The sequence below is a fragment of the Carcharodon carcharias genome, chromosome 4 (genome assembly GCF_017639515.1).
Source record: "Carcharodon carcharias isolate sCarCar2 chromosome 4, sCarCar2.pri, whole genome shotgun sequence".
NCBI lineage: Eukaryota > Metazoa > Chordata > Chondrichthyes > Lamniformes > Lamnidae > Carcharodon > Carcharodon carcharias.
This window is the reverse complement of record NC_054470.1, coordinates 63434422-63456570: the sequence shown is the minus strand read 5'-3', so window position 1 is coordinate 63456570 and position 22149 is coordinate 63434422. Positions and strand designations below refer to the sequence as shown.

General features: G+C 41.9%; 1 protein-coding gene across 2 annotated transcripts in view; it reads left to right on the top strand.

The window, feature by feature from the left end:
* Window positions 1-22149, top strand: part of pax5 (paired box 5) — a 257499-nt gene that overhangs the window by 216472 nt on the left and 18878 nt on the right. The gene's annotated exons all lie outside the window — the stretch shown is intronic.

The following is a 22149-nucleotide window of genomic DNA, read 5'->3' as shown; positions in this document are numbered from 1 at the left end:
CGTTCTCCGCAGATCTTCCTACCACTAAACAGGGAGCACTGCCACCTCCACTCAGGCAGGAGCAATGCCTGAGGTGACTCCGATTCAACAAAGGGTTAATTGTCAAACTGTTCATGTCCTTCAAGAGAACCTACAGCCTCATACCAGGGTGTGAACAGTGCTACATCTGGCCATTAAAGTGAACAGTGCTTTCCCCTGGCTCGACTGCAGCCCACTCCTACCTCATGCAGACCCAGATTCTCTGAGCAGAATTTTATGTCACGTAAGCGCGACCTGATTGGACGCAAAATAATGTTTGATGTCGGGCAAGCGTCCCGACGTCATCGCGGGCACTTGCGTGATATTTCAGTTGGCGGGCATGCGCAAGAGTCCGCAGCACGCCCGCCGACAATGAAGAGTCCTGTTAAGGCCATTAAAGTATAATTGAGAGAGACTTGTCGCTGCCCGTCCAACGTTATGGTTGGCAGGCGGGCAAATCGGCCAGGCGGCCTTTGCATTTTTGAGGAAACCTCATCCACGGACGGGATGAGGTTTCCGACATTAATTTAAAAAAGTGTTTTGACATAATTTTTATTATGTTTATGTTCATGTGAATGAGTCCTATGTGGGCTGGTTTTTTTTCAGATTTTCAAAATCCTTTTTTTTGATTTTAAAATTCTTCAGCTTCTTGCCTTCAGCATGCGTTCTCCCATGCCTACGCAGATTTCAGCACTCGCTCCCCTCCTGGCCCCACCTCGGCAGCACTGAACCTTTCAGCATGTGTTTTGCTCTGGCTGCCTGTTAATTGGCCAGCCAGTATGAAATTGCGGACGGGGGCTGATAGTGGGTTGCCCACTGCGCCCGCCCGACAACCTGAAGATCCTGCCCTCTGTCACTCTCTAAAGTTCACACAGTGTCAATATCTGAGCTGGTGGCTGCGGATGTCTGATCAAGCGATGGAGCTTCTTCACCAGTGCTGTGCTGTTGCTCCTCTCTCCTCCCTGAGGCTGCTGTTGCTGGGAAAGTGACAGATCTTCGGTGTCTGAAAGCAGAAAGTCAGAAGAAGAGGGTTGCTGTGAGGGAAGGGGGAAGGGTGGGAAGCAAGAGGTCCATGATCACACCATCAGCAGCTTGCTCATCATGCCAGATAGCAGGATGAGGTTGAGGGTAGTAGTTGAGAAAGAGCATAAGCAGGAACATACTGTCATCCTCATTATTGGTGACATTGCTGACCCCTATTTTTAAAAATTATTTCATAGGGTGTGGGCATCATTGGCTGGGCCAGCATTTATTGCCCATCCCTAATTGCCCTTGAGAAGGTAGTGGTGAGCTGCCTTCTTGAACTGCTGCGGCTCATGTGGTGTAGGTACACCCACAATGCTGTTAGGAAGGGAGTTCCAGGATTTTGAGCCAGCGACAGTGAAGGAATGATGATATTTTTCCAAGTCAGGATGGTGTGTGGCAACTTGCATGTGGTGGTGTTCCCATGTATCTGCTGCCTTGTTCTTTTAGGTGGCAGAGGTCGCAGCTTTGGAAGGTGCTATTGAAGGAGCCTTGGCAAGTTGCTGCAGTGCATTTAATAGATGGCAAATACCGCTGCTACTGTGCATTGGTAGTGAAGGGAGTGAATGTTGAAGATGGTGGATGGGGTTAGGGTCAATCAAGCGGTCTGCTTTGTCTTGGATGGTGTCTAGCTTCTTGAATGTTGTTGGAGCTGCATTCATCCAGGCAAGTGGAGAGTATTCCATCACACTTCTGACTTGTGCCTTGTAGATGGTGGACAGACTCTGGGGAGTCAGGTGAGTTACTTGCCGCAGAATTCCCAACCTCAAACCTGCTCTTGGAGCCTCAGTTCAGTTCTTGATCAATAGTAACCCCCCAGGATTTTGATAGTAGGGGATTCAGCGATAGTAATGACATTGTAAAGGGGAGATGGTTGGATTCTCTTCTGATGTAGATGATCAATGCCTGGCACTTGTAAGGCACAAATATTCCTGCCACTTATCAGCCCGAGACTGAATATTATCCAGGTCTTGCTGCATAAGGACGTGGACTGCTTCAGTATCTGAGGAGTTGTGAATGATGCTAATCATTGTGCAATCGTCAGCGAACATCCCCACTTCTGACCTTATGATGGAAGGAAGGTCATTAATGAAGCAGCTGAAGATGGTTGGGCCTGAGGAACTCCTTCAGTGATGTCTTGGGACTGAGAAGATTGTCCTCAAAAACCACAACCATCTTCCTTTGTGTTAGAAATGGCTCCAACCAGTGGAGAGTTTTCCCCAGATTCTCATTCACTCCAGTTTTGCCAGGGCTCCTTGATGCCACACTCGATCAAATGCTGCCTTGATGTCAAGGGCAGTTACTCTCACCTTACTTCTTGAGTTCAGCTCATTTGTCCATGTATGGACCAAAACGTAATGAGGTCAGGTGCTGAGAGGTCCTGGAGGAAACCAAATTGAGCATGATGCAGTCCATCATCTCCTCCATAGGGCTGGGGAAATGCAGGCATGTCTGGCCCCTGCTGATTCTGCTCTGCTCTGTCTAACTGTGCATGACCTTGTAGTAGAATAGAGAGGGAAGAATGTTAGTGATTGTGTTGCACTATGTGTGCGTGATGTGCCTGTCATAGTTATAATATTTGTGGCAGCTGCGAATGGTGTGTGTAAGGCTTTCATCATTGGAAGGTGTATGAGGGTAAAGTGGAGCATGTGAATGTTAGCCTGAGTCCTGACTGCTAGGGACTGCTGATGACTGAGTAATGGGGGTGTGGTGCATCAAGCAACTGGAGATGTTGGTGGCTCAATCGGTATGAGATGTCATGTGAAGATACATACACTGAGCTTCACCACCTCTGTGAGATCATTGAACTTGTGGCACTGCTGCCAAGTCTTTGGGGTCAATTTGCAGGAGTTCACCTCACTGGTCAGCTGCTCCCAGTCCTTTCGAAAGGTGTTGCTTCAGGGCCTCCTGGCCCCTTTGTAAACATGGCCTGTCTCCGTCTGTCGATCTCTAAGGCCTCCAGAGCCATGTTTGTGTACCTTGGAGCCCTCTCTCTTCCCTGGTACTCCATTTGTTCAGCTTCTTCTTGCAGCCAATTGCACTAAATGCAGTCAGCAACAGTTCCCTTCTACTAGGTGCAGATCTCCTTTAAGAGGGATAAGCTGCCTTTAAGAGGTGCAGGCTAGCTGGAACACGTGCTACACATGTACATTGTTCAGCCCGCTTATGAACATTCAGCCAGTCAACAACGCAGTCCCACTTAACTCATTGCTAAAATCATACAAAGTTTACATGTGCCTACCTGAGGGGGAGCGGGAATGGATAGATTGCGAATCACCATCTCTGTGCACAAAAATGGGAGGAAACAATTTTTAACCCTAGGGGGCGGGGCCCACTCGCCGACATGTAAAATGACTCGGCGTGACGTTGGGCGTGCGTCCCCACATCTCCCCATGTCATTTAGATTTTCAGTTCACCAACCTGTCAATGGCCTATTGAGACCATTAAAAAAGTAATTGAAATGATTAATGGACCTGCCTGTCGAACCTCAAGATTGGTGGGGAGGCCGGGAGCCCTGGCAGGCTTCAGAAAAAGCATGAAACCTCATCCACGGGCGGTGTGAGATTTCATGAGGGATTTAAAATTTTCTGAATATTTTAAAATAAAAGTAATGGGCGTGTCCCAGCTCATGTGACAGTGTCACATGAGGGGACATATCTGGAGAATTTTTTTAACTTTTAAAATTTTTTATAAATTTAACCGATCTCCCTGAGGCAGCACTTTGCCTCAGGGAGATCTGTGCGCTCTTCCAAGCGCATGCGTGAGTGTACTCCCAGCTCAGGGAATCCCCTCCTGCCTGCACAGGGGGCGCTCAGTGCTTCTGAGCGGACTCATGCTGGGCGGGCCTTAATTGGCCCACCTACGTAAAATGGCGACGTGTCCCCGACTGGGGGCGCCAATCGGGAACCTGTCCACCCACGTCCGCACAACCCCCCTGATGGGGGGAAAATGCTGCCTGGATTTTGTTGCCTGATGACTCCTTTGAGTAAAAATTACTCACTTTGGTTTTATCAGAATCTCACTGAGAACTTCACCTTTAATAAAATTTTACTTCATAAAAGTCTGGAATTTTCTCAAAGTTGTTCCTGTTTGGCTGGTGTACCTTTGCTGGAAGCGTAATGGTGTGCACTTTTTCAAATATAACAGGAGCACTGTTGAACAAATTTCAGACCATTGCGTTTGAGCAGGAAGCTACGTGTTAGTACTTAATGGCATGGCATGTGTTATGGCCCTTGTATTTCGTTATGAACAAGCTGAGTTTCATTGTGACTTGCCATTGGTTTGTCTATTTATCAGTTAAAGGTGTGTGACTGGTTAATGCTTGTGAGTGAGTTTGTGAATCTGGGGAAGGGAGTGATGCTATTTTCAAACATGTATCAGCTTGGCTCAGTGGTAGCACCAATTGGCTACAGATGGTCTAGGCAGCAGGGTAGAAACAAAGTAAAAAATTAATGCCAAAGGCTTTCAAGATAAGTTGGGTCTTTGCATTTACAAGTGAATCCATCTCTTGGATCTAATTTCCAGTCAGAGGGCTATGTCTGGAAAAAATTTTCAACTGTTCGATTAAAAAAAGGAAACTTGTATTTTAAATATCAAACTTTTTTGATGACTGACATCAAGACTGGGGATTCCATGACTTCCCACCAGTAAGGCCCACTCCTCCACTCAGGATTTGATTTTTTGTTATCTGGCAACCTCGAATTGAATTGTAGGGGAGTTAAACCACCAGAGTGCTGCATAGAGTGGCATTAGTGCCTTCTGGTAGTTGTAGACTATCAGTGTGAAATGCACAGAGTGAATTCTGGGAGTTCACGGTTTTGATGAGCCTTTAATGTCAGGCAGACAGCATTGCAAGCTGAAGGATATAGCGGCGGGTAAGCCTCAGACTGCAGTAAGTAAAAAACTTTAGTGGCATTTTAAAAAATGCGATAATTGGAACTAGAGTTTCTTTAGTGATTGTTAAATTTTCTATTTAACAAAATCCACTGTAGTACAGTAGGGCAGAGGTGATCTGGTGATTCAACTGAGTTCTTTGTTGCTAGGAGTCAGAGCGTGAACAGTATTGACATTGTGTCTGACTTTCACACAAGGTGCTATGGTCACTTGGGGTAGGATTTTTAGATCGGTGTGCGGGCAGAGGCCCAACCGGTCAGATGCGGAAACGCACGGGGTGATGTTGGGTGAGCGTCCCAACGTCAGCTTGTGCTCGTGTGATATTTCGGTCGGCAGGCACACGCAAAAGTTGGAAGCGCGCCTGCCGACAATTAAGAGGCTTATTAAGGTCATTAATGTTGTAATTGTCTCCGATTTTTTGTGGTCCTTCCAACCTTATGGTTGGTGGATGGGCGAATCTGCCAGGCGGAATTTGCATTTTTCATGAAACCTCATCCAAGGGCAGGATGAGGTTTCCGTTATTAAATTTAAAAAAAATAAAAATCTATGGGCAGCATTTTTATCATGTATATGTTCAGGTGGCTGATTGTGATGCTTGGATATTTTTTTCCTGATTTTACAAACTTTATTTAACTGTTTTCAAGTCTTCAGTTCCCTGAGGCAGCTTTCATTCAGCGCTCGCTTACGTCAGCGCCCGCCCTCCTCCCGCCCCCATCCCGGCAGCGCTGAGCATTTCAGCGTGTGCTCCTTGTTCGCTGGCCATTAATTGGCCAGCCAGCGCGAAATCGCAGTCGGGGGGCCGATTGTCGTCGACGGTCCATTCCCCAGCTGGTCCCGGGCCCATCAATCTAAAAATTCTGACCTTGGTGTATTTCTCACCAACAAAGATACATTCAGAGATAAAAACAGGAAATGCTGGAAAAACTAAGCAGGTCTAACAGCATCTGTGGAGAGAAAAACAGAGTTAACGTTTCGAGTCCGCATGACTCTTCTTCAGAGCTCTGAAGAATGATCATACGGACTTGAAACGTTAACTCTGTTCTTCTCTCCGCAGACATTGCCAGACCTGCTGAGTTTTCCAGCATTTTCTATTTTTGTTTCAGATTTCCAGCATCTGCTGTATTTTGCTCTTATACATTCAGAGATGTTTAATTTCTTTGTTGTGATAGACAGTGCAATGCAATCTAAAAGTGAAGGGGTTGAAGTTTAATGGTTGTGCGTTTGTTTGTACCTCTCTGAGAGAACTGACACCACTTTAAAATTCATCAGGGAATATTGCACTGCTCACTGTCATTGGGAAATTCATGAAATATTTTCTAAATGAAAGCAACCTTTTTAATGTAAGTGTGTCTTCCTGATGAATTACAGAATGATCCAGAGAATCTGCCTGGTGTGGATCTGCCCAGTTTGAACAATTTCTTTTAATTTAACAGTTGGGCCCTGTTTGTGCATCCTATTTGAAACACCGTACTGGGGATCTTTATTGAACCTGGAGAGATATTAGCTCAGTAACTTGAAAGGAAAACAAAAGAGATCCCCAAATCATCCAAAGTTGTTACTTTGAGTTACTCCATATCAGCAACTGGGAAATCAGCTGACAGCACAGGCCAAAAGCAGGAGAACCTGAAGTAAAATCTTTCCAATAGCCGTTTCACTGGCCTCCAAGGTGTAGGGGTTTGGACTCTATATTAAACCCTAGAGTAAGAAAATTCTTGTTGGGGAATAACCTGATTGACAAAAAGGACAATCTCTAATTTAGAATGCAAACTAACAAGGTTTATTGGACAGCAAAGATTAATACTTATTCCATTAGTTGAGGCATGGCACTTTACGCTGTCTTTCCCATGGATCCTGGGATTTCTGGGGTCTTATCTTCTTGGTTCCTTGAACCTGGTCTCTTGACTCACGACGTTCTTCGAGATTTTAACTAATTCAACTTAACTCTAACATCCCTGCAATATCCCTTTTGTGGCTTTAAGACTTCAACTCTAATTTCCCCAGTCTACCTTAACTGCTGTAGCTGCACGGTTCACAGCTGCTGCTGAGGGCTTTTCTCTCTCTCTCACTCTCTCGTTGAGAGTAGCTTCCTGTTCTCTTTTTCTTAAGGCAGTTATCTTAATCCTAATATGGATTCTAATACTGATCTAGATTTCTTACAGCAAACCCCAAACCCAGTGGCAATTATGTTAGTCAATTCTGGATTCTTGCAGCAATCGCTAGCTTATGACGATTACCTGTCGATTGGCAATCTCCTGCACAAATGCGAACTTCCTAGCAAATGCCCTACTGCTAACTCCTAACTTTATCTCCTGGCAAAAGTACACTTAGCAACGTGTCCTGAGAGGAATGCTATCCCCTGGCAAGTGCAAAGACCCCAGTGATGCTCTCCCTTTTTTGCAAGTAGCTTTTGGAACACTCAGCCCAAGTTATGCACCTGTGTCAACACAACTAATAACTTCTACTCATATATTTACAATTCTTGACCAGTGAGAAGGGTGCTTCTGGCTTCCCTACAACAAACAACCTTTAACCTGTGTCTTTCACTTACAATTCCAGCCCTCAGGCCATTCTTCTAGCCAATCAGTTTTGGCTTCTGTTTACTGCAAATGTGCAAACATATTCCAACTACAACTTCAGTTCACTCCTTTTTTTAATCTCCTTGAAGTTACATTACAGCATTTTGGCATTTAAAGAGATGCCAACTTAAAGACCTCTTAACAACATTCTAATAATATATGTAAATTAAGGCTTTTTATCACTAAGCTTATGTACAGTACCATTTGATAACAGACCTTATTAATTGCACAAATGTGTCAATGAGGTGAAGTATAATAAAGTTTATTGCACCCGTAAAATACGGCTCATCACTCTCCCTCTTTTGGAACAAAATCTGCGTTGCACAAGTTAGAGATGCATTTAGCTACTTGGAAGGCAGGGATGTGGGGGGGGGAGGAGCGGTGGGTGGGGGGGTGGCGGGGGGGAGGTGGTGTGGAGGGGGTTTAGTGCCATGGGGGTAGAAGTCTGCATTGTTTAATTTTTTTTAAGATTGACACAAGTTATTTAAAAAGACCACAGATTTCTGGCTGCATCAAATGGCAGAAGGAAAAATCTTTTAAAGTATTTTTCTCCATGCTGATGGACCAGTGTAATGAGAAGGATTGCTGCTTTAAATTCTTATTCCATCAGATCAGGCAATTTTTTTCTGATTCAATCATTAGGATTTCATAATGTTTCTGACCCGTTCACACTGTGTTCTAGGACACCTCAGTTAGCAAAGGCAGAAATTGCAGGACATAGAGGATCTATCTAGAGTTGTGGAGAGTAATCTCATTATAGAAAATCAGGGCAATGCTGAGGAGGAAAAATCATTTTGCAAATTCAAGAGACTAATTAATGACGGAACACAAATTTAACAGAGCAGTGATGCAGGTACAGGGCAATGCTTGGGAATGCTCTGCTTTTCCTACTAAAATCAATGAATTCTTGTGCTGCTTTTTAATACTTTATTTATAAAATTCAATGGATCGATAATTATTAAATGCTGGCACTTTTCGACAGTCTAAATGTCTTAAATTTTATCACCAGTAAACTATTGAATGTGTTGATATCACACTGCTGATAACCTGAATTGGAAAAATTGGTTCGTAATTGATGGGTGGCACTGCTCAGCTAGGGAACTCCAGGCTTGTGTGTGAGAGTGGGAGAGGGAGGGGAGAAAGAAAAACAGAGTGGGAGAGACAGACAGGAAGAAACAAAAAGATAGACAACCACAGAGAGAGAGAGAGACAAACAGACAGGTGAAAGAGATTGACAACAGGAAAAGGAGAGAGACAGACAGAGGAGAGAAAAGGGAGAGAATGATGGTGGGAGAGAAAAAGGATAACAGGCAGGGAAAGGCGGAAGACAAAAGGAGAATCATATGCAGTGAGGGAAAGATAGACAGTCAGACAGATACAGACAGAGAGTGGGTGACGTAATGAAATGGTTTACAATGAGAAGATACAATGAATTGGTGTACAATGAGAGGATACAGTGGGTAGACAAGGAGAGGGTATGGTGAATAGACAATGAGTTGGCGCAGTGAATGGGTACACAATGATAGGAAACAGTGAACAGATAAACATTGAAAGGGTACAGTGAACAGATGTGCAATGAGGGTACAAAGGGTATACAATGAGGGTGAGACAATGAGGGGGCACAGTGAATAGGTATGCAATAGCAGGATACAGTCAACAGTTATACAGTGAGAGGGTACAGTGTGTATACAATGGGAGAGTACTGTATGTATATTATATGAGGGAATAGTCTGCTGGTGTACAATGAGATATACAATTTGTATACAAGGAGAGGGTACTGTGGATATGCAATGAGGGTGCATTGGGTATACAATGAGAGCATACAGTGAACAGGTGTACAATAAGAGAGTACAATAGGTATATAATGATGAGGTACTATGGGTATATAATGAGAAGTTACTATGGGTATAGAATGAGAGGTCACACTGGGTATAGAGTGACAGAGCACAGTGAATAATGACAGAATTTCATAAACAGGCATACAGTGAGAGGATACTGTGGGTATACAATCAGAACATACAGTGAATGGGTATACAATGAAAGAATACAGTGAATGAGTAAACAATGAGATGGTACAGTATGTATACAATGGAAATGTACAGTGAATGGATATATAGTGAAATGGTACAATGGATATACATTGAGAGGGTACAGTGGGTATACAACAAGAAGGTACAGTGAGTGTGTAAACAATGAGAGGGTACAGCAGACATACAATGAGAGGGTATTGTTAATGGATAGACAACAAACAGATATACAATAAGAGGGTGTAGTGAGTGGGTATGCAATGAGAGACTACAATGGATATACAATGAGCAGGTACATTGAATGGTTACACAATGTGAGGGTACAGTGAACAGATATACATCGTGAGGGTGCAGTAGGCATACAACAAGAGGGTACAGTGACTAGGTATACAATGAGCATATGGAATGAATGGGCATACAATTAGAGGGTACAGTGGATGAGTATGAAATGAGCATGTAGAATGAAGGGTATACAATGAGAAAATACCATAAAAGTGTATACAATGAGAGGATCTAGTGGATATACAATTGGAGGATACAATGGGCATAAAATGAGGGAATAGAGTGAATGGGCATACAATGAGAGGGTATACTGAATGGGTATACAATGAGAGGATACAGTATATAGGTATACATTCAGAGGGTAGAGTGAATGGGTATAAAATGAGAGGGTACAGTGAAAATGTATTCAATTGGAGTGTACCATGAATGAGCATTCAAAAGGTACAATAGGTATACAATGAGGGAATACCTAATCGATTTACAATGAGTGGACACAGTGAATGGATATACAACAAAATGGTACAGTAAATATACAATGAGAGGGTACAAGAGAATGGGTAAACAATGAGAGTGTACAGTGGATATGCAATGTGAGGGTACAGTGGGTGTACAATGAGAGGTGACAGTGAACTAATATAAAATGAACAGGTGCAGTGAACATATACAACAAGAAGGTACACTGTCTGAACAAATAGAAGGGACAGTGAATGGGTATAAAATGAGAGGGCACAGTGAATGGGTATACAATGAGACAGTACAGAGAATGGATATAAAATGAGAGGGTGCAATGAATGGATATAAAATGAGAGGGTACAGTGAATTGCTATAAAATGAGAGGGTACAGTGAATTGCTATAAAATGAGAGGGTACAGTGAATTGCTATAAAATGAGAGGGTACAGTGAATGGGTATAAAATGAAAGGGTACAGTGAATGGGTATAAAATGAGAAGGTACAGTGAATGGCTATAAAATGAGAAGGTACAGTGAATGGCTATAAAATGAGAAGGTACAGTGAATGGCTATACAATGAGAGGGTATAGTGAATGGGTATACAATGAGAGAGTAAGGTGAATCGGTATACAGTGAGAAGGTACAGTGAATGGGTATGAAATGAGAGGGTACAGTGAGTGGATTTACAATGACGTGATACAGTGGGTGTAAGTGAAAGGTTATGGGGATCCAGTAAACAATGACACATTGCACTTGGTATACAATGGCGGGAGGGTGCGTAGGGTACCTTGAATGTTTATACAATGGGAGGACACCGTAACATATACAATGAAGAATTACCTAAACAGGTATACAGTAAGATGGTACAGTGGATATACAAAGAGAGGGTACACTGAATCTGTATAGGATTTGAGGCTACATTGAATGTGGTAGTTACTGTTAAGCAAAATTACTATAATGTGAATGTGTAATACAACCTGGATGTAGAGTTTCCTGGTGATCCCTGACAGTTTGTTTCTGACTAGACTGCAGTGATTTCACTAGTTACTAGTTGCTGTGTTTGGATATCATTGCACATCTAGCTCATGGAATATACTGATCTTTTACATATACAAAAATTGCTTAATTTAAGAAGAGCCTGACAATGACTAGAGCTAGTCTATCGCTCAGGTGCACCTGGTATGTAACAGAGCCAGTAACAGACCTCAGTGTGGAGTCACACCAAGGTGATGATTTTTTCATTGAGTAAGCCTCACTTTTTCTATTGGCATTTTTTAAATGTGTTATCATTGGTGTTAACAGGAAATAACTGACAGCCTAGGTTATATTATCATGGTATCCAACAGGCAGCAAAAGTGACCCGTGGATTTGAATTTTGTCTACTTCTCATTTTTGGGTTCAGATAGGACCACAAACAGTACCTGCAAAACTTGAGCTGCTTTTAACTAGCAAATGAATCTGAAAGTTGTGCCACACCCTTGAAAATTATAACCAATGGCTTGAAATAGTACCTATTTTGTTTTCTGATCACCTAGGTGAGAGAACTTAGTGCTGGGCAATGGAATTATTTCCATTTACCCACTTCTCTGGTTTAATGTATACTGACCATAAACCCTGGCAGTTAGCAGTAGAAAATGAATTTTTGATACATTTTGGTTGACTTCAGTGTTTTCTTTCTTTATTCACTGATAAAGAACAAATGCCCAATTTCTCCCTACCCTAGCTCCCAAACCGGAATATAGAATGGAGTCCCAATGACCTGCGAACAACAGCATTTAGGGACTGGGGATATGTCCCAGGTTGTACTCTTAATTTGCTTTGGACTTTGCATATGTTGCAATGAAGCTCCGGTGTGCACTTTGGGCCCAGTTTGGCTTGGGGATTCTATAATGCATTATAGGAGCATTAGGAACAGGAGTAGGAAATTCAGCCCCTCGAGCCTGTCCCGCCATTCATTTACATCAAGGCTCTACCTCAGTCCTCATTTACCTGTTTTTGTTCCATTTCCCTTGATACCCTGACCAAATCAAAATCTATCAATCTTAGTCTTGATGAAGTACCAGACAGTGATCTTCAGGTGTACATGATGTTATAAACTAATTGAACTTCATGCATGCGAAGTAAACAGATAACTGCAATGGCAAGAAAGTGACCTTGGCTTCATGCTGTTGCTCTCTGCCTCTTATATTAAACCTGGATAAAGGATTGGAGGAAATTGCAGAAAACAACATGGAAAGGATTATATTGTTTCCTTCATTTTGCTCCCCATGGGAGCCTTTATATTTTTTGTGAAATTTAATTTGACTGCCTACAAGTGCAGTACATTGAAAACTGCAAATGATAAATTCTATGGAGTAATTATTTTCTATTTTAGTAATTACTATTTGACATATTTCATAAATGTGTTGGGGGGGGCATTAAATTTTCATAGATGCTACTTCAGGCCAAGAGTGGAACAATTACTTCACAGCAAGGTATGCCCACCTGAACCTAAGATTCATCACTCATTTATGGAATATTAATGTCATGTGATTGTTAATGACAAACACTGTGGTTGTGGAGCTGGTTTGGAGTCCTGGGATGTTTCTCAAGGGTTCTTCTGTTTATTAAACACATGTTTGCTCTAGCATTAAATTCCATTTTCGGCTGTGGAAATACGGAGAAGGCAGATTGCTTAGTTAAATTTTATTTTAATCAGTGATACTGGTTGCCACTTGGTGGATGGGAGAAATAGAAATTACCATTTCAAATGTTTGTGGGCGATTGTTAAGCTTCACCTCACATATCCCAGAGGCCTGGATTGCACCTAGAGTGTATGTTAAACTCCTGAAACACTGATGCCCCCAGTACCAAATTAAATTCCTTCCCTCACCCACCTTATGCACCGGCTCCCAGTGTTTATTGGGAGTCCCTCATGATTCCATTGGGCTGGCTGCTGGGGACATCTACTTGAAATTATCTTTCCTTTAGTTGACTTGTTTAAGAAATTTTTAAAAATTGCTTAAGTCTCAATTGAACAAGATCTGTGACTGGTATTGTTCCTTCACGAGACAAGCCATTACCAGATTATTATTTTTAAATAATATACAATTGCATAGCAAACCTCAGTACAGCTTTCTGAGATACTGCAGGCATCTTGTTTAAATCCAGCTATAGGTTACTGCTGCAGAAAAGATTTAGGGAGCTCCCTAATGATCATCCTAAAATAATACAGCCCATAAAAGGTTACGACAGGGAGTTTTGCATGAATATTCTTGCCTTCATTATTCTTTAAACAGTTGTACAAAAATATTCATTTGCTTGAATCCCAATATTCCAGCTAGAGATTCTGAAATAAGAAGTAACCAATTATTTTCCAATGCTACTGATTAAAATCTGCGAAGTTAATTGATTTTTTTAATGGAAAATAATTTGGTCAATCACTATTTTATTCATTTTTTTAATAAAGTACATGTAAATATTGAGAAACAATTTAGTTCAGAAAATAGAGAGCAACTCACACTAACCTTACACAGGGTACTATTCCACTGAGCTATGCAAGACTCTGGGCTGAAATTCTTTTTCTTTTTAGAAAGCAACTGAAGATTGTCAGCTATGGGACCCACTGTAAATTGGTGGAGATGACCTGTTTAGAATATTTTTCCAGAATATTTGTAGTTTTTGAACCAGCAGTGAGGCAGCGATATGTCAAAGCAGCAGGTGATTTAAACAGTGTTATCAGTGATACATCTTCCGACACTGACTTGGTGTGGGTCCTTTGCAGGTGTTTCCCATATGTGCACTTGGGATTCTCCTACCAGCCCCTCCTACCATCCCATTCATACTAATGGGACAAGAATATCACAGGATAAATGAAAGAAAGGGTTGAATTTATGTACCACCTTTTATGTCCTCATGATGTCCAAAAGTGTTTTATCACAAATGAAATATTTTTGAAGTATAGTCGCTGTTGTAAAGTGGGAAACATAACAGCCAATCTGCACACATTTCAAATAGCAATGAGATAATGGCCAGATAATCTGCTTTAGTGATTTTTTTTAAGGGATAAATATTGGCCAGGACACAAATAAAACTCCTGTGCTCTTCTTCAAATGGTGTCATGGAATCTTTTACCTGAGAAGGCAGAATAACTCGGTTTAAAGTCTCAGTCAAAAAATAATACCAGCAAAGGTGCACTGAAGTATCAGGCAAGATTATGGACTCAAATTTCTGGATAGTAGCTTGAACCTACCAGCTATTGACTCAGATTGAGAAGGCTGCCATGGTGCCAAGACTGGCTCCAAATGCATTTGTGTTATTTAATTTCTTTCAGAGGACAGCATTTTCTTTTCATAAGATAAACTGTTGCTGTTAATCATTGCTAATGCTGTAAACTAAAATGGTTTCACTGCTATTATGATAAAAGATGGAATATACAGACTTCCACTTTTACACAGCTAATTCATGTTTTTAATCTATTCTGTTTGAAGCACATTAGGATTTTTTTATTGCGTTCCCCATTTTAAAATTTTTAAGCACAAATTCAAGCTGGTTTTAATTAATTCATATGAAAAGCAAAATTGTTAAAATAAGAAATTAAGTTAAATTAAATTAAATTGAGGTTTATTTTATTTTCTCCTCCTGAGAGTTTAATCCTACTAGGTATCATGGTGATGCTCTGCTCTCTATTTGATCTGCTTCATACAGACTCATTTGTACTAATTCTATTGCCTACAGTCTTTATGTTAATTTCAAACATATTCTGCCCCTGTGGACCTATGATCCTGATATTTTAAAATGTATGGTCTGCACTATGACAGTACTATATTCAGGATGTGGAGTGGGAGAATGCAAGATCACCTGCTTAATCCACCAGGAACCCTTGGAATGCACCTGCGGGCTGCCCCATCCCCTCTCCCTTGGGTAACCGAATATTCCACTTGTTACCCAGTATACTTCGTTTGTAAGGACCTGGTATAAGGATTTTACTAATCTTAATTTACCAAAATTATTACAATGATATGTGTCAGATGACTGGTCTTTCAGTTCTCTCCAGGGATGGTGCTGGCCATCCTAAAGATTCCTTAAATAATGTTTGATTTTAAACTCACTGGGCCTTCTGACTGAATGCAATGTTGTTTACTTCAGAGGGAAATCAGGAAGCTTCTGAAAATGTAACCACAATTCAATTGTAGACACAATGATGAATGGGAGTTACAATCCAGTGGGAAAGACTGGTCTTTCATCTAGGCTCAAATCCAGCCCAGCTTGATGAGATGAAAGTCTCCCTCACTCTGTGGCTGTGAGTTGGACAATGCCAATCCAGTTTTTCGTGGTCCCAGGGCACTTAATGGCTACTAATTAGCATCAAATTGGCAATCTCATTCAGAGAGGCAATAGGATGGGTGGATCGAGAAATGGAAAACTTGCACACTGGTGTCAGGCAGAGATGCTCTTCTGGGGCAGGAACTGAAACATGTTGCTGGGACTTGATGTAGGGAGATTTACAGATATTTAATGAAACTCTATCAGACTTGTGAGTGCATGGGGCTGACATGGATCAAGGAAATAACTCAGTATCCCATAATTTGATAAGCACCAAAATCACAATTTAAAAGGAAGGCGAATGGAATAGGCATCGTCTCACACTTGCTGTGAGTTGGTGCTGAAAACACTGGTTTTTAATTTTTAAGAATTCAGCAAAGTTTTCATTCTGTCTGAGGTTATGGTGCATACAATCAGGGCTGAAGCTACAATCCCACACTTCCAGTAGGGAACTGCGTTATAAGGGAGTGCGGGTTGGAGACAGGGCTATACTTGTTGCCTCAGTTCTCCCAGTTTTGTTTCCTCCGAGCTTTGCGTCATGCTGGGAGTGTGAGATTGTGGAATTGGTCCTTTGGAAATTATAATACAGAAGACCATCGTATCTGTGCCTGCACATCTCCTAAACTGGATCTCTCTACTTCATTTGCAAGTTCCTGTCCTTTCACCATATCCTTCTGTATTTTTCATTTTCAAACACTTACCCAGTTCCATTCTAAATTATGTTACAGTCTCCTCTTTGTGGTGAAAAATTCCATGTTTTAATAATCATTTGTGTGAAAAACCTGTCTAATCTCCCATTCCATTTTTGCAGTCTTAATCCTCAGTTTTTATCCCCTTGTTACTGATTTGCTAACTAGTGGAAACAATCCTTAATTGTTTGCCACTTAAAAGTTCATAATTTTGTAAACATTTATTTGACCTCCATGTGAAATTCACATGATTACATGGGGAAGAATTTTCCCGTCGGCGAACGGGGGCAGGGCCCGCTTGCCGATGCATAAAATGACACGCGGTGACGTTGGGCGGGCATCCCGACATCACCGCGCTTCATTTAGATTTTCAGTTCAGCAGGCATGCACCCGCCGAACTGTCAAAGGCCTATTAAGGACCTTAAGAAATTCATTAAAGCTGTTAAGAATGCTGCCCGTCCAACCTTAAGGTTGGGGGGCAGGCGAAGAGCCCAGGCGGCCCTCGCGTTTTTCATGAAACCTCATCCACGGGCGGGATGAGGTTTCATGAAGTGTTTTAAAATGTAATCAAAATTTATACTTTTACTCTTTGACATGTCCCAGCTCATGTGATGGTATCACATGAGGGGACATGTTTTAAAAGTGTTACAAACCTACATTTCAAACTTTAGCACTGAAACCAATCTCCCTGAGGCACTCCCGTGCCTCAGGGAGATCTCTGTGCTCTTTCGCGCACATGTGATTCAGGGAATTTCCCCCCCCCCCCACCCACACAGGGAGCACTCAGCAGCTTCCAGGTGTGTGTCACGCTAGGCAGCCCTTAATTGGCCCACCCACCTAAAATGGCGGCGCGCACCTGATTGGGGACACCAATCGGGTTCGCACTCACTCCTGCCCACCCCCGCACAACCCCCCCAATGGGGGGAAAATTCCCCTCATGATGTAAAAACCACATGATACACCCCATGTGAAAATCGCATGCAATGAAGGCACATGCCTGTGTATATATATATATAGATGCATGTATTTCAGTGGTATCAGGCGTGAGGCTTGATAACAGCCAACATCTTCCTTTGATAGAAAGGCTTAGGTTGAGCAAGGGTGGTGGGTCAAGGGCTTGCCTGGCCTTGGGTAGAGATAAGGTTTATTTGGTGATGTGCCTTTGGGCACTGATATTGGCAAGGTCACAAGGGAGAGGTAATGCATTTATATAGTATCTTATCATGTCCTCAGGTAACCCAAAACATTATACAGCCAACAAATTCACTTTGAAATATGGTCCCCATTGTTATGTAGATAAATGCAACAACCAGTTTGTATTCAGCAAGATACCATTATTGGAGATGAATGACCAGGCTATTTTATTTTTGTTTGTTGTGATTGATTGAGAATGAAATGCTTCCTCAGGACCTTCTGCTCCACTTCAAATGTTGTGGTGGGGTATTCTACATCCAGGGTCTTAGTTTAACATCTCAGTTTGAGAATGAACCCAAGACCTCCTGTGTTTGAGGTGAGAGTGCTTCCATTTAACCATGGCTGATACCAGGAGGTCCCAATTGCAATGTTATCTCGCATATATCAGAAATGTGACTAACAGCCTGGTGATCGCATGGATTGATTAGATGGAAAGCAATCAGAACCCATTTGGAAAAATAATACGTGCTAACTTGAAAACTGTGATGATAATTTAGGAATTCTAAATCAGAAATTGTTCCTGTGCAGAGTTAATGTCAATTGAAATAAAAACAGTTAATGCTGGGCAGTCAGTATTTGCAAAGAGAAAGGGCAGATTCTGACCCTTCAGTTGTGCTTGATCACCAGGACTGAAAACTTCTTTCTGATGAAGGCTTACACAGGAAACATTAGCCTGTCTTTTCTCTTTGCAGATCCTGACTATAGTATTTTCTGAAACAAAAACAGAAAATGCTGGAAAAACTCAGCATGTCTGACAGCATCTGTGGAGAGTGAAACAGAGTTAACGTTTCGAGTCTGTATTACCCTACTTCAGAGCTAAACTGAAGTAGAAATGTGATGAAATTTATACTGCTTAAGGGGAGTGGAGCAGGGTGAATAGAAGGCCAGAGATAGGTGGAGGCAAAGAAGAGATTGACAAAGGATGAACAAAAGGACAAAAGGAGTATTAATGGTAGTGGTTAGTGCTAAAAAAGGTGCTGATAGTGGCATAAAGGTATGTGATAATAGCAGAACAAGGGTCAGCACTCTATGAAAGAACAACATGAACAAGTAACAGATGTCCCTTTTGGGGGTGGTGTAGGGGGAGGATGGTAGGGGAAAAAAGGATAGAAAATGGGATAAAAAGAAGGATAAAAGGGGGATAAAACAATGAATAAATGAATAAAAATAAAAATAAATAAAAATAAGTGGATAAAAAATAAAAATGAATTTTGAAAAAAGGGAAAAAGGGGTGTAGATAAAGGAGAGAATTCATGGTCTGAAGTTGTTGAACTCAGTATTAAGTCCGGAAGGCTGTAAAGTGCCTAATTGGAAGATGAGGTGCTGTTCCTCCAGTTTGCGTTGAGCTTCACTGGAAAATTGCAGCAGGCCAAGGATGGACATGTGGACATGAGAGCAGGATGATGTGTTGAAATCGCAAGCGACAGGAAGGTCTGGTCATGCTTGCGAAGGTGTTCCGCAAAGCGGTCATTCAGCCTGTGTTTGGTCTCCTCAGTCTAGAGGAGACCACATTCGCTACTCTCAATGCAATGTTCCAGTGAAGCCCAACGCAAACTGGAGGAACAGCTCTTCATCTTCCGATTAGACACTTTACAGCCTTCCGGACTTAATATTGAGTTCAACAACTTCAAACCATCAACTCTCTCCTCCATCCTCACCCCTTTTTAATACCCTTCTTCAAAAATCATTTTTATTTTTTATCCACTTACTTTTGTTTATTTTTAACTTTACTCGTTTATTCATTGTTTTATACCCCGTTTTATCATCGCTTTTATCCCATTTTCTATCCTTTTCTCCCCACCACTGCCCCTTCCCCCAACCCCCTCCATCCCATCCCTTACAGGGCCATCTGTTACTTGTTCAATGTTGTTCTCCCACACAATGCTTACCCTTTTTCTACCATTATCACACTCTGCTTTCTTTCCTTTATGCCACTATCAGCACTGTTTTAGCCCTTACCATTACACTCCCTTTGTCCTATTGTCCATGACACCTTTGTCAATCTCTTCTTTAACCCCACCTATCTCTGGCCTTCTATTCAGCTTCAATTGCTCCACCTCCCTTAAACAGTATAAATTTCATCACAGTTCCACTTCCCTTTAGCTCTGAAGAAGGGTCATATGTACTTGAAACATTAACTCTCTTTCTCTCTCCACAGATGCTGCCAGACCTGCTGAGTTTTTCCAGCATTCATTGTTTTTGTTTCAGATTTCCAGCATCCACAGTATTTTTCTTTTTCTGCTTTTGGTGCTGATTTTCAGAATTTTCTGTTTTTTTATTAGAATAGCCCTGACTTTAACTTACCTGCCAATGGAGAGTAAAACTGAACGGAGTGTAAGCAGAATGTCCAACCTGAACCTGGGCAGATTAGATTCAAATCCAAGGCTGAAGCAGACTGCTCGCAACTGCTTGATGTTATATTTTGCCCTGAGAGGAGCATCTAACCTCATATCCGCTCCATCACTAAGACTGACTATTTCCACCTCCAGGGCATTCCCTGACTGCACCCCTGCCTCAGCTCATCTATTGCTGAAACCCTTATCAAAGCCTTTATTACCCCTAGACGTGACTGTTCCAATAAACTCTTGGCTGATCTCCTATCTTTTGCACTCCGTTAACTTGAGGCCATCCAGAGCTCTACTGTCCCTGTCCTACGCACCAGGTTCAATTCACTCGTAACCACATGCCCACTAAGCTAAATTGGTGATCGCTTAAGCAACTCTCAATTTAAAAAATTTCATCCTTGCTTTCAAATCCCTCCATGCCCTCACCCCTCCCTATCTCTGTAAGCTGGTTCAGACCTACAGTCTTCAATATACCTGTGCTCCTCCAATTCTGGCCTCTTGAACATCCCTGATTTTAATGGCTCCACTGTTGGTGACTGTGCCTTTAGCCGCCGAGTCCCTAAGCTCTGGAATTTCCTCCCTAAACATCTCTCCTCCTTTAAGATGCTCCTTAGAATCTACCTCTTCGAGTAAGTTTTTGGTAACTTGCTCTAATCGTGCTTTATGTGACTCAGTTCCAAATTGAGTTTGATAACGTTCCTATGAAGCGCCTTGGGATGTTTTGCTTTGTTAAAGGCACTATATAAATACAAATATTGATGTTGTAATGTTTTTTTGAAGTGATGGGGATGTACAGTATTTAAAGTGGATGTCCTAGGGCTGGTCTTAAATCCGATTCCTTTCGTGTCTGTAGAGAATGAACGGTGTTTGCAGGGCTGCTGTCGGCCACACAGACATCTCATCCAGAGTGCACAGCCACAGAGGCTTTATTTGTGGATCTTAAAGACCTTTGGACCCCTTAAAAACTCGATCCTTCATTTCACAGTTAATTGGGATCTTTGTTTATTATTTATCATGTTCATTTGGTGTGATTATGCCAAAGCCTTTTTTCCAAGGAGCCATACAGACTGCTATTAAGTTGCAAACTGCAGCACCTCTTTTACCCATTGGGAAGATTTTACAGCTGAAACACAAAGGGTCTACTTGAGGCTAATTAATCAGTAATCATTAAACGTTTTGTGTTGTTAGGCAGGTAGTAGACTGGGATGTAAAGAAAATTAGCACCCCTTAAAATTCTTGTGTTTGATGTTTATTAAGGTGTTTTTTTCTCTCTGGGACTCCTCATCACAGCTGATGATTGAACAGTTCAGCTGTCAAGAATTACCACTGATGGACAGTGGTATTTCCATAAAGGGGCTGGCAAGCTGTTTAGACGTGCATTGATCTGGTATAGTTTTACTCAGCTCCTGCCACATCTCCAGCACAGCCTGGCTCCTACTCGATATGCAGAATATTTCTGGATGAAGCGAGCGATTCTGTCATTGAGCTGATGGTGCTCAGTGACTCTTGCAGCTCTCCGCTGGTCTGTACTGCAGGAGCCTGACACCCTGACCACTGAGGCATAAAAAGCAGAGAATTGGAAGTCTGAGCCTGTCAGGCCCTGGCGCATCCCCCTGGGAGCAAGGAGGGGGAACGAAGGGAATCACATCGTGAAGTGTCGGCTTGCTTCAAATCATTTGAGCAGGAGTGCAGCTGATGAGTTTAAATCTCCCATCGCCTGCTGATTAATATGCAGAGCAACACAGATTGCCATCACCTTATCTGCACAGCTAAGGGCTGGGAAGGCTGAGGCACTCCTGTCAGTACTGAGGTGTGAGGGGAAAGTTTGGGGAACAAAGGAAGCAGACTTGGTTAAATCCTGAGAGAAGACAACAAATATTTTAATGAAGTCACTTAGCCAAGCAAGGAATGGATTTTTATGGTTTAACTAGTTATTGTATTTAGTTTTTTACGCTAAAATATTGATATTAATTATTTTCTGAGCCATAGGACCAGGCTATTTGCATTGGGTTAATGTTCAGAATTCACAAAATATATCTGGTGATAATCATCATGTGGTCTCAGTTCTTGATATCTAACATCATATCCATGAGGGAAAAAGCAGTGAGGATTGAAGAAAGCAGATAAGGGGCAAAAGGACATAGAAAACTGGTATAGAAAATATCTACCAGACGTAATGCCAGAAAACTTTGACTAATTAGTGAAGCCAGTTAATTGATTGTGTTAATAAATCTCAATTTATTTTCCAGCATACTCCTTGTACCAATAAGTCCCTGATGTTACATGTGATGTTGTTGAATTATTGAAGGTTTGAGTTTCACAAAGTGAAGAAAAGTGTGACTAGATG